At 39.5% G+C, this 12526-nt stretch overlaps 1 long non-coding RNA gene and 1 pseudogene across 1 annotated transcript; one reads left to right on the top strand and one right to left on the bottom strand.

Moving 5' to 3' along the window:
* On the top strand, positions 1 to 1306 carry LOC114784520 (uncharacterized). Its single transcript, XR_003748871.1, has 3 exons — positions 1 to 40; positions 227 to 773; positions 1085 to 1306. It is a non-coding gene; the product is annotated as an uncharacterized LOC114784520 (long non-coding RNA).
* Positions 1307 to 7954: 6648 nt separating this feature from the next.
* Positions 7955 to 8718, bottom strand: LOC114767900 (endonuclease domain-containing 1 protein-like; annotated as a pseudogene).
* Between the last annotated feature and the right edge of the window lie 3808 nt (positions 8719 to 12526).

The following is a 12526-nucleotide window of genomic DNA, read 5'->3' as shown; positions in this document are numbered from 1 at the left end:
GGTGAGAGGGTGCATTACTTTTTCAAGGAGATTTAAAAAGGTAAGAGCTTAACATTTAGGGTACATAATGCTTATTAAGATGGCAAGATAATGTGTATTAACATTTAACAACTTATGTTGAAAATGTATTATCATACAGTTTCCATTGTGAATATTCAGTTTGCAATAAAATGTGTTTAATGGCCTAAGCTTATTTTATGCATTTTGTATTTGATGTTTTTTTCAGATTCTTGGGAAAAAAAAAAAAATGCAGCCTAACATTTTAAGAGCAATAGCCACTGGATTTAATTGTGGTATAGCCGTCATTCTAAACCAAGTTTCTGAATTTCTTGGTAAAATATGTTTTTTTTTTCATTTTGAGAAAACTTACAAAAACATAACGTGTTTCTCTAGTTGTTCCTACAAGGGAAACATTGGGACGTTTTGTAACTCGTTTAGTTATTTTAACTCCAGCCCACACTCTTCTGATACTCAATTAGAATGTGTTCATGTAAGAGAGTGAGAGTGGCCGTTCTCAGCATTAAGCTGTATAAGATAAAGTAATTTAAAAAAAAAAAGTGTATCTTGGTTTCCATCTCCTCTACCCCTTCCCCCCAAGAATCTAAATACTGCCCGCACCCCTCCCCATTCATCCCATTGGCAAAATCCATCTGTCTGCACCAGTCTGTTGTTGCTAAAGAAACATGCATCCAATCACACTCTGCAAACAATAAGTGAAGCACCAGCAACAGACCACCGGAAACAGACCACTGCAACCGTCATCTCTCGCCATGGTAAGATTGAACTTTTTTTCAAGAATGGCATGGGCATGATAGGTAAGTCCAGTAACATGTATGAGATACATAATAATGATATGATTATAATATCCAAAATTATTAGGATAAAATAATGAAATTATTATGATAGCACACATCCTGTTTACTCTGCCTTACATTTGGCTTTATTTCCTGATTTTCACCTTTCCCATGTGGTCACTATGTAGGTTATCCAGGTTATCCTGATGTAAATGAATAAAAGATGTGGATGGTATGTATGTGGGTTCACTCACTCACCAGTCATCTTTTTTGTAAATTTTTTAAAACAGGGACTGGGTGGATCAGTTGTGATGTGACCACACCAACGAGAAACCATCTGCCTGTCACTGAAATAGCCAACTGAGACCCGCAAGCTGTAGAGAACCTGACCAGCAACACTACAGCCTGTTTACCATCAAATCTCGCAGTATATGGAAACCTACTTTACACTTTTTCATTTGTTAAGTAAGACATTTTGAGGAAAAATAAAGCTTTTTATTAATTCTAATGAATCTGCCTCTCTGTGTAACTAAATACTTGTAAATACACATACCAACCATTAGCCTGTATCATACCATACATGTTGGTTAATACACACACATGCACAGACACACCCAATGATTTTTAGTACCAGGTCCCATTACACTGCAACACATTCATTCACCTTTAAAGTCGTGCAATGTTATAACAGGTACAGGAGTGTACAATTTCCTGTCCCCCTTTAAATGATGAGGCAGCAGATGGGGGATGATGGAGTTAAAGACTGTAACAGATGGGAAAGTTGAGACTTGAATAATGATTTTTAGACTAAACTACAATGCGGAGCTCCATTAGAGACCTGTAAAGGATTGTGGTGGCCATCATTAAATGGTGGACCTCGGTCTGGATCTGGATTTCACGAGAGTCTGGTAAATTCACAAGATTAAGTCATTTTTATTATTAGCATTATTTTGGATGGTCGCGGCTACGCCAGTTAATATGACAGTAACTTCACTCAGTTGAGCCAATAAAGGCGGAAAGTTGCATATGGGAAAGTAGATGATGAAAAACATTGTTTTAAAGATGAATGCACATTGAAATATAACGGACGACAAGAAGGTTAAATCAAGTGTGCCTCATATACAGAATTAATTAATAGTGGCAATGTAAAGCACCACTACGAAACATCCAGACATACTATGGGTGTGGGGACAAGCCGTTGTCCCGGGAGAGGACATTGGACGCGATGGGTAGGAGGAAGCATTTGGTTGGTGAGGGAGAGACGGGAAGGAAGCACTGGTCGGGGGGAAGGCAGGGGAGCATGGAGGTGGTAGTAGCCTAGTGGGTAACACACTCGCCTATGAACCAGAAGACCCGGGATCGAATCCCACTTACTGAGCAAGACACTTAACCCTGAGTTGCTCCAGGGGGACTGTCCCTGTAACTACTGATTGTAAGTCGCTCTGGATAAGGGCGTCTGATAAATGCTGTAAATGTAAATGTAAATGGATTCACTTCTTAGCCGAAGGATCAGGCAGGCTCAAGGTCAGGGGCAGACAGAGGTCGTGGCCAGGAAGTTCCAGTCAGGGTTCTTTCGTGGTTTCAAGGGGGTCAGGCAATTCTCGAAGTTGTGGGCAGGCGAAGGTCGTATTTCATGGATTAAAGTATTTTGGGCGTGGGTGAGAGAGCTAGCTTCTCTGGTGAGTAATCTCATTCAAAGAGTGGGCGTGTCTCCTCGGAGTTACCTCACTTTTATACTTTAATTTCCTCTTCCGGGCAGTTGTCTCCCAGGCTGGTCCAGCGCCCTCTGGCGAGCTGGAGGCGCGTTGGCCATGACATTTACATTTACATATATTGATATTGGGACAACCCAAGAAGATGACTGATGGTGGTGAGGAAGAACACTGAATTCTTTGACTGTTGCTTTCTTGACACTTGTTTTGAGTTATGTTGTGTTGTTGAGTTGTGTTAAAACTAGCAATGTGTGGACAAAAGATAAATTTTTTTAATTTAGTTTTTATTAACATTCTGTATCAATTGTTACATGTACATCCGTCTTATGTATTAATCACAAAGTATCAACATGAATGTCTGTTTTCCAGAAATAAAGAATATAACTGAAATAAAAAAAAAATAAAAAAAGGGTAAGAAAACCAAAAAACTTGAACACTGGAGTGGGAGTGAAGTGTGGTTACTGCTACGTATACAACATTTTATTGTCTCAGGTTAAGCAAATCAAAGTCCGGCCTGTGTGGTGTTATATAGTCTATCAATTTCTTCCAATGTGAAACAAACAAGTCCTTCTTATAGTTCAAATCTGCTGTTAATTTCTCCATCCTTTATATATCCATCGTGATGTCCATCCACATGGTCAATGTTGGACTCTCCTGTGAAAGCCATTTTTTTGTAAGTGCCTTTTTGCCTGCCACTAACAAAATACTAAACAAATGTTTGTCTCTCTTTGTCCATCAGGCATGAGTCCAAAAAAAGAGACTTTGCTTTGCAATGGCAGTCCCAAAAATGTCTTGTATTGCTTTATGTATTTCCTTCCAATCTTTAAAAACCTGACAACCCAGAAAAACATGATAATGATTTGCATTTATATTTCCACAGTTTCGCCAACAGGCTGGGGAGTTACCTTTAATTTGTTCGAAACTACGGAGTGTATTATCTTTTATTATCTTGCATAAGGCTGTTACTCCTTTATTTGTCCATTCCTTAAATCTCGTATTTATTTGGGACAAACTGTGTGTCGTATGCACACCATTTAAGGACCACAGTATCCTCCTCTAATTTGTATTCTGCTATCGCTGTTTTCCATATTTTAAGTGTCAACTTTAACCATGTGTTTTCCGTATTTTTAATGAATTCTTGCAGTCTACTATCGGCTAGAAGTGCTTGTATGGGGATGGAAGTCAGACCCTCTTCAATCTTTTTCCACTGAGTATCGTATGATGGGTTACACCAATATATCATAGGTCTCAATTGTGCTGTAATTGTGCCAGTAATAATCTCTGAGGGAAGAAAGTCCCCATCCCCTTTTTGCTTTGGTCAATTGAAGGGTTTTAAATCAGATTTGGGGTCTCTTACCTTGCCAGATATATCTGGACAACATTTTGTCCCATTCATTAAATAGTTTTTGATCTATTTCCATCGTTAGGGTTTGAAATAAATAAAGTAATTTGGGTAGGATGTTCATTTTAATGTAATCTATTCTTGAACTGAAACTTAAGTATGGAATTAAATTCCATCTTTCTATATCCTCTTTAATATTCTTTTGTATCGGTAAGTAATTATATTGAAATAGTTCTGTGAGATCCTTTGGTATTACAGCCCCCAAATATCTAAGATATTCCGTTTCCCATGCTAAGTCATATTTATTCCTAATTTCTGGTGGTCTATAATTGTATTTAAGCAGTTGTGTTTTATTCATGTTAAATTTGTATCCTGATGGTCTGCCAAAGTATTCAAATGATTGCATTAATTTGGGTAGGGATTTGTTGGTTGACCCAGAAAAATCTAAATTTGTGCTCTTTATTCTGGATATTTATGCCTATTATTTCTTTGTTTTGTCTTATATATTGGGTTAACGGTTCTAAATACAATGCAAATAGGAGTGGTGAACATGCACAACCTTGCCTTGTGCCCCTTTCCAATGTAATACTATTAGACAAACTGCCATTTACCTTAATTCTAGCATTGGGCTTATCATATAATGCTTGTATTGTTTTAATTATGATCTCGTGTAGGCCAATTTTATGTAAGACTCGATAAAGAAAACTGCAATTCACTGAGTCAAAGGCCTTTTCTGCATACTAATTTATCATAGCTGCTTTTTTATTCTTTTGGATGTGGTTAATAATTTGTAGTGTCCATCGTATGTTATCTTGCGTTTGGCACTCTCGAATAAAGCCTGTTTGGTCATTATGTATCAAATTAGGCAAAAATCTCTCTAATCGTCTAGCCACAATAGATGTAAATAGCCTATAGTCTATATTGAGAACCGATATAAGTCTATATGATTCACATTCTAATTTCTTTTTATTTTCTTTTGGAATAGCAGATATTATTCTTTCCTTCCAACTGGGTGGTGTTTGTGCTGTCTTTAGAGCCCAGTTCAAAGTAGGGAGAATTACTGGTATTAGCTCTTCTTTCAACTCCTTATACCACTCTGTTGTGTAGCCATCTGATCCCGGTGATTTGAGTTTACTTATTGCCATTTTTAGCTCTTTTTCAGTTATGTCCTCAATCATTATTTTATTCTGTTCTTCATCTAACACTGGTAGTTCCAGAGGGTCCAAAAAATGATCCATTTCAGTTATGCTGCCTCCTGTCTTTTTAGAGTAAAGAGTCTTATAAAATGTTTCAAAGACTCCTAAAATTTCGTTTAGTTTATTTTTTGCTATTTTGGTCACTGGATCTTTGATATTATGAATTGTGTTCTATGCCAAAACTTTCATTGAATTGGATCCGCCTTCATAATCAAATTATTAATTTTGTTTCTTGTTTTCATGATTTCCTCCAATAGAGGCTGTGCTGTTTGCTCTTTATGTTTTTTCTCTAATTCTTTTAGTTTATTTTGTAGTTCTCCCAATTTCTAATTTCTCATCTTTTTTAATAGGAGGATATTGCTATGATTTTCCCTCTCAGGACCTCCTTTAGGGCATCCCACAGAATGAGTAATTTTTATCTTGCCATTAGCCATAATCTAATTGCAAAACCTGGCGCAATCCATACACTCCCTGAACATACATAACCAACCATTATATAATCATTGGAGCTGTATTGAACAACAGCTGCAAAAAGAATATTGAATTGTCTTTGAACAAATACAGAATACAGAAAAAACATGTTGACTTCCAACTGTGGGGTCATCAAAAAGACCCTGGGTCTTCATGCGCTGTCTGGCTGCTGTCCATTGTTTTCACAGCACAGATAGAACACCCGACCATTTTATTGATCTCTAATGCCACATTTAACTTAGAAATTAAAAAAATTAATTGTTCTCTTTTTCTTCCTCCCCTTTTCAAAACAAAGAAGCCCCTTATGCGTCTCACTTTAACTATCTCTTCAGGGGGGAAAAAAAAAGGAAGAGCAAATGAAGAAAAGAGAAAGAAAATTAAAAAAAAAAAGGTGGAGAAAAACACCTCACTGTCAGTCCTCTCCATATGTCAGTTTTCACGTCCTGTTGTTTCTCCTGTTCCTTTCGTCTGAATCCTTGTAGACCCGGGTCCGAACCTTACTCATCTGACCCCTGGTCTTTCTCGTTGTGCACCATGTTAGGCGTCGGACTTGTTCCTTAATGGTCTCCGGGCGTTTAATGACCGTGACCGGGAATCCCCTTTTCGCCAGATCGCTAGTTGCTTCCTCCACCGAGCTGTATAACACCGGCCCCTCCGGATAGAATACTCTCATCTTTGCTGGAAATGGATTTTCTTCTCTTTTAACACAGATTTAACCTCTGAACCTCAGGTGCATAATCATGATCCAGGTTAGATTTGTTACCGAGATACTCAAACCTACGTTTCTGCCAGGCTAATTTTAATATTTTGAGGTTGAAGTTTATTGTCATATGTACAAAGTACAGCGTACAGAGCACAATGAAATTCTTACTTGAAAACCTCTCCCACATAGACAGATCATAGAACATGATACACAGAAGACATAGAAGACAAAGTGCAGCAGCAATAAATAAATCACAGAAGGCTAAGTTGCCTAAAGTGAGTGTGCATAATTTAAGTGACAGTGCATACTATGTGTTGAATAGCCTGACGGCGCTGGGGTAAAAACTGTTCCTGAATCGTGAATTGTCCTGACGGCAGGAAAATAAAAAGTGACAGTACAGGATGGCTGGGGTCCTTCGGGATGCTCTTCGTTTGCCCCTTTTTCTTCTTTTGTTCTGTGACTGGCCATTTTGGCAACGATGGATCTTGGCGCCGCATTTGGTGGTTGTTTTGGCGCTCCACGAAAACAATTGATGGTGCATCGTCTTCCGATCCCTCTTTGACGCCGTATATCCTGATATTTTCTCTTCTGGTCCCTCCAGATCCGTCAGCTTCGCGTCCATTTCAATATGCAGTTTGAGTGTCTCAGTTACTGCTTCCTCGTTAGTTTGTATTCGAGTTTCAGCGTCTTCGATCCTTCCCTCCGCCTCTTCCACTCTCTTATTTGTCTTATTTATATCCTCTTGGATCCCCTTTAGCTGTCATTATCTTTCCTAAATTCCCTCAGTTCTCCAGACTTGCGTTGCTAGCTTGTTCTCCTTCGTCTATTAGCACGTCGTCGTCCATAGCGCTGCTAGCAGGCGAGGTGTGTTCGCCTCTGTCTCTCTCTCGTGTAACTCACTCTGTGTAGATTACTTCTTGCTTTTGATTCTTGCCATCTTTGAGCCCCCTTCTTATTTTTACTTTTTGCAAAAGTCTTTGCGAATTCGAGTTACTGTGGGCTGTTTTCGTCTCAAAGGTCGGGAGCACGTTCTCCTATGCTCTCCATCCTCTATCAGGCCCAAAAAGATCAATTTTTGGTCAGATTCTGCGTCCTCTTCCCTTCGACTGCTCGGTAATAGTTGGATAGGAATGCTTTTCACTGGCCCCTAAACTGTGTTCCTCTCAGAACCAGACACATCTACTGGACGCCTGCTTGGACCTGTTCACCATGGATTTAACTACAGTGAAAAAAAATATATCCTACCATTCATCCACCACTGTCGTTTTGTTCTCATAATCATCTCCATGATCTCCACCAAGCCGAAAGATCCGGAACTTAGCTCATCTCTGGGGCAGTGGAGCTTTATCTTCTTCAACCTGAGCTTAAAGCTAGACTGAATGCTAAATGGTGGGGATACAATGCTTAGTACCAGCTCAGCAGCACTGAAATCATTCCAACTGATATGGTTTCGAATTGTTTTTTTTTATTGATAATTTTTAGTGTGCAGGAAAATAAAAAAGGATTCAGCATTTTTGGATATTTGCTCTCTTGTGATTAGAGGATTTTACTATAGCTGTCTACGGAACACATGTTCTTACATTTAACACAGCAATAATACATTTGTTCCCTTTCAAATCTATCAGTGCAATCATCACTATAGGTGCTAATAAAACAGGAATCTGGAATCCGCTGGACTCTTTCTATTTTTTTTTTTTTTACTTTTTTTGTTGTCGAGCACTGAAATCACTGATTTTTTAACAGCCTGACCTCTGTCCCAAATCTCTGTGTGAGATGCTCCTCCAGATGCTTCTCATGTAGTACCCTTTTTTGGACTTGTCCACTGGTATGGTGCTTTTATTATCATTGCGCCCGATGGCAGCAAATGTTGGAAATTTATTGGATTCTTTACTGCTGTAGTCGGGGCAGCAGTACGCTGACCACAGATACTCTGGAACGGCCACTCGATTCTCAATCCACCGCTCTGTCTTATAAGGAATGATCCCTGTGCTGATGTAGGCTGGGCCTGTGGTGGAAATTCTGCCGTCTGGGGAGCTGCAATAAAGGAAGTCAACTGAACTGATTATCCAAGTTTATTTTACCGTGCACGGGGGGACCCACAAGAGAACTTACCCCGCTTGATTACAGTTCACAAGCATTTATACCTCTGGGGTATACAAGGTCGAAAAACAATCTCGCACCACTTTGGACAGTGGTGCCCATCAACGTCACAGAACCTTTTCTTTTAGTGTTCGGCCTACTAAATTTCATGGAGTGTCTGGGCCTACTAAATATTCCTTCCACAGGTTCTTGCGAATTTACTTAAAAACTTTTTAACTGTCTCCTCCTAGACGTTCCAGGTCTCGTTGTTGGAGTCTTCACGCTGAGGAACCATGTTGGTGAGAGTGAAAGTTGCCTCGCTGTCCTGCTGCTCCTTGTGGTGCAGGTTGGGGTTGAGGTGGCCTCGGGTGAAGTTCTTGTAGTCCTGCTGCACTGCCTGGCTCTTCACGTTCTGGTCCATGGGTCCATTGAGGAATGGAATGTTCCCATCTGCTCTGGAAGCTGAACAAGAACAGCTGAACAAGAACATGAAATAACTTCACTATAAAAAAACAAGCACTGTATTTCAATTCATCTGATGTTACCTGGAGATTAATGTATAAAGAGGCGTGGCACAACAGAAGTTACAAGAATGAACAGTTTGTCATTTATTAACACAGGTTACTATTATAGTTACATGTAAATATTGTAGGGGAAAATGCTACCAATGTTCCATAAAGACCCAAAATAAAAGGAAAGAAAGAGATAGAAGAAGAGAAAGTCGGGAACCAGGCTTCAGAGTGACAGTTTGGCCCTGGTGAAACAGGAGGACAGAGGAATGCCCAGAAGCTGGGGGAGAACCCCAGAGAAGAGACCACAGCCCACAAGAGAAACTCTTTTATACTCTGCATTTGACCCCCAAAATGGTTGCCACACACCGATCCAATTGTCCTTTGATGTCTCTGTCTTGTCCAGACAGATACAGAAAGACAGTGGTCGTCCATCCCCCACAAGACGTTCCTGTCATGTTACCTCAGGCAATTTGCTGGACTTATTCTTGCTTGGGAGAGGTCGCAATTTCATGGATACAAGCAGGGGTTCTTCACCAAAGACAAAAGCACAAAATGCCTGGAATTTTCTACATATTGTAAAATACATGGGACATTCTTGTTATTATAACTGCACTTTTGTTGAACTGAAAGTGAAATTGTGAAACACAAAACAGCACAGCAGACGGTGACACAAACAAAAGTGTCCTCTGTATTTAACCGTCACCCTTGGTGAGCAGTGGGCAGCCATGAGAGGCGTCGGGGAGCAGTGCCACCATGGCGGTTTGGGATTCGAACCGGCAACCTTCTGATTACTTCCTTAACCACTAGGCCACCACTGGCCCACAACTAGGCCACAACTGCACTTCTGTGGAACTGCGCTGATGCACTGATGCTGTATTCTACATGGCATATAGTCTAGGTGTGAATGCTTAACATGAAATTTTGAAAATGTGAAAAAACAATGTTCCAAATTAAACGAAAAAAAATACTGCCACCGCTGCTAATAATATGTTGATTTCAGAATGTTTAATATTTTCCATATTTACTTACAGTACTAAGTACATGATAAACAATTACTATTAATACATTCTAAGTACAGGCACACAGACAAATGCACATTCAGTTAGAGTTAGAAACTATTTAATAAAAAAGATTTTTTTGTTATTGTCTTTTGAAAATGTCTAATGCTGGAGAAATATCACGCTTGTGGACGTTGGACGCACTTGTGCGTCTGGAAGAACAGTGAGATGGGACCTCGGGACTTGGTTTGTGCTTAGTGCATAACCGAACAACAGCGTGAGCTGGAGACAGAGCAGAGCATGCAGGGCTGATGGCATTCAGGTTTATTTCATTTATTTCTTTCTAAATCAAATGAAACTGAAATCTAATTATAAATCTAAATCTCTCAGTAATCAACTGATCAAGGTGCGCCACGCAATTTTGGGTTCAGACCTTTGGGGTCCTCTGGTGGTAGGACACAGCAGGGAGCCCTGTGGTTGCCGCCACTGATGCTACTGCTGGGGCTCCGAGGAAGTAGCCCGTGGAGGGGGGGGGCTCTGTCAGGATTGGGTGCACCTGGAGACGCAACTGGGACCAATCTGGAGAGCGTTTATAAGGCGCTGTTGAGCAGCCCATTGGCGGCTGCGACATTTTAACATGTCGTTTTCAGTTCGTGGCAATCGGCACACGCCTGCAGGTTTGTTTAAGTTCTCCCCTTTTGCGCTTCTTTCCCACGTCAGCTCGCAGACATAACATGTGGCAGACGATGAGTTAAAGAAATATAGAGTATTTATTATTGCAGGGGGCTTATTGATTTTCACAGGGTTTTATCCGAACACTACAGTTCTACAGTTCTTACTATGTTTTCGTTCACCATTCAAAGCCACACCTACCCCATACAATAGCGATGCACTCTTAAAGCAACACGCACATTTTTTGTGAGTAAAAAAAAGACCATTTATGATATTGCAATCACAAATTGCAATATTGAACTCAGAAATCACAATATGCCTTCTTCCCCAAATTGTGCAGCCTTGAAATAAGAAAGCAGTTGCTGCCTTGTGGCCTGCTGCAGTACAGGTAATTTTAGTGTGGTAACATTGACAAAGGCGAAAAAGTAACAGATATCTGGATGTAAAATTAATAATCAAATATAAATATAAAATACAATTAATATTTCACCATGATCCAACCTTGAACAATAATAATATTATAATTATTATAGTGATATATAATAATTCTATGCTTTTTCTCTGGTCCTCCTCCTGTATTTCTTCTGCAGTCTGACCTGTGGATCATATATCCAGGGCACTTGACTCATCTCCCTTTTATCATTATTCTCTGCAGTGAGGTTGTAGGCGGAGAACCAGGGTGCGAAACTGTTCCTGTAGTTCTGGCAGTTTGGGGTCCCACTAAAGCCCCTGGGAGGCATGGATTGGTAAAAGAAGTCCAGACATGGCCTGAAGGTGCCAACATTTTCCTAAACACAGTCAACAATACTGCAACCACCTCTAAGCGAAAAATATATCATGATGATGAAACTAAAGAGAGTGACATCTAGTCCCACCAGTTCAGTGTCCGGCTGTGGTGTCACTTCAACACGTCATTTTTTATGTATGAAGGCATCATGTAGAGTAAAGGGAGGGGTCTGCAACAAAGACAGAAGAATGTTTATCTTGTGACATCATACCAGGAACATTACACAACAATGTAACACAACAGTGTAATGTAAAATGAGACAATATCTAAGCCATAAACCAGACATTTAAAACTCTATATATAACATTATACAACATTGTATTGTACACTATTACATTTGTTTTATCACCCTGAAGCATTTATACACCAGTACAAAATTATGAAAGGTAAAAAGAAAAGGTATGAATGTGAGGATAAAGAAGAAGACACATTTATGCAATTAAATGATGAATGTTAAATGAGTAGTAAAGAGTAAAACTATAATTTGTAGTTCCTGTCATGTTATAGTTCCAGATGGCTCCAGCCTCCACCATTATCTGAACTGGAAAGGTTTTCTCACTCTCCTTGTGCGCATTAATGTCTTGGTCAGGTTTTGTGCTTTTTCTGGACTATTACGTAGAATGCAATGTACATCTTTAAATGAGTGTGAAAAGCAACATTTAGGTGCATGAGTTACTTTGAATTTTCTAAAATGAACAAATGGTAACATTACTTTCATTTATTCTGAAAGCTCAACCTGTTTCACTGCATGTAGAACATTCTTAAGAATTTTTTATTTTTTTTGCACCAGTGAAGGAACATGAGAGATGTGCCGTTTAGACGATTTACTTGAAAAGGAGTGGCTAAGAGAAGGATTCCATGAAACAGCTTCAAAAGAATAATGCAGAAGAGAAATTCTCAATTGGTTTTAATTGGTCAAGTGCAGCCCTCTCCAGTCAAAAGGGTCTTTTACTGCAAAACCTAAACTTAATCCACATGCTGTACCTGATATCTGCAATATGCTCATTATATAGATTTCTTGTGAAAGAGTCATTTTCATTTGTACCTGTCTCACCATTAGGGCACAGGATGTAACACAGAACTGTTGTTCCAGAGCAAGATGAGGAAATCGTTCTCTAACAACATAAATGGTCAAAAGTTGCACAAAGGAACCATTAAAGGCCAACTATCAAATGGAAAGGAAGGTGACAGTGGAACAGACCTTATTTCGTACAAAAAACTTTTTGCCATTTACAGGGGAGTATATGACAACAAATATTC

Source organism: Denticeps clupeoides, chromosome 2 (genome assembly GCF_900700375.1).
Source record: "Denticeps clupeoides chromosome 2, fDenClu1.1, whole genome shotgun sequence".
Classification (NCBI taxonomy): Eukaryota; Metazoa; Chordata; class Actinopteri; order Clupeiformes; family Denticipitidae; genus Denticeps; species Denticeps clupeoides.
The sequence above is the reverse complement of the archived record's forward strand: the minus strand, read 5'-3'. Positions and strand labels throughout refer to the sequence as shown.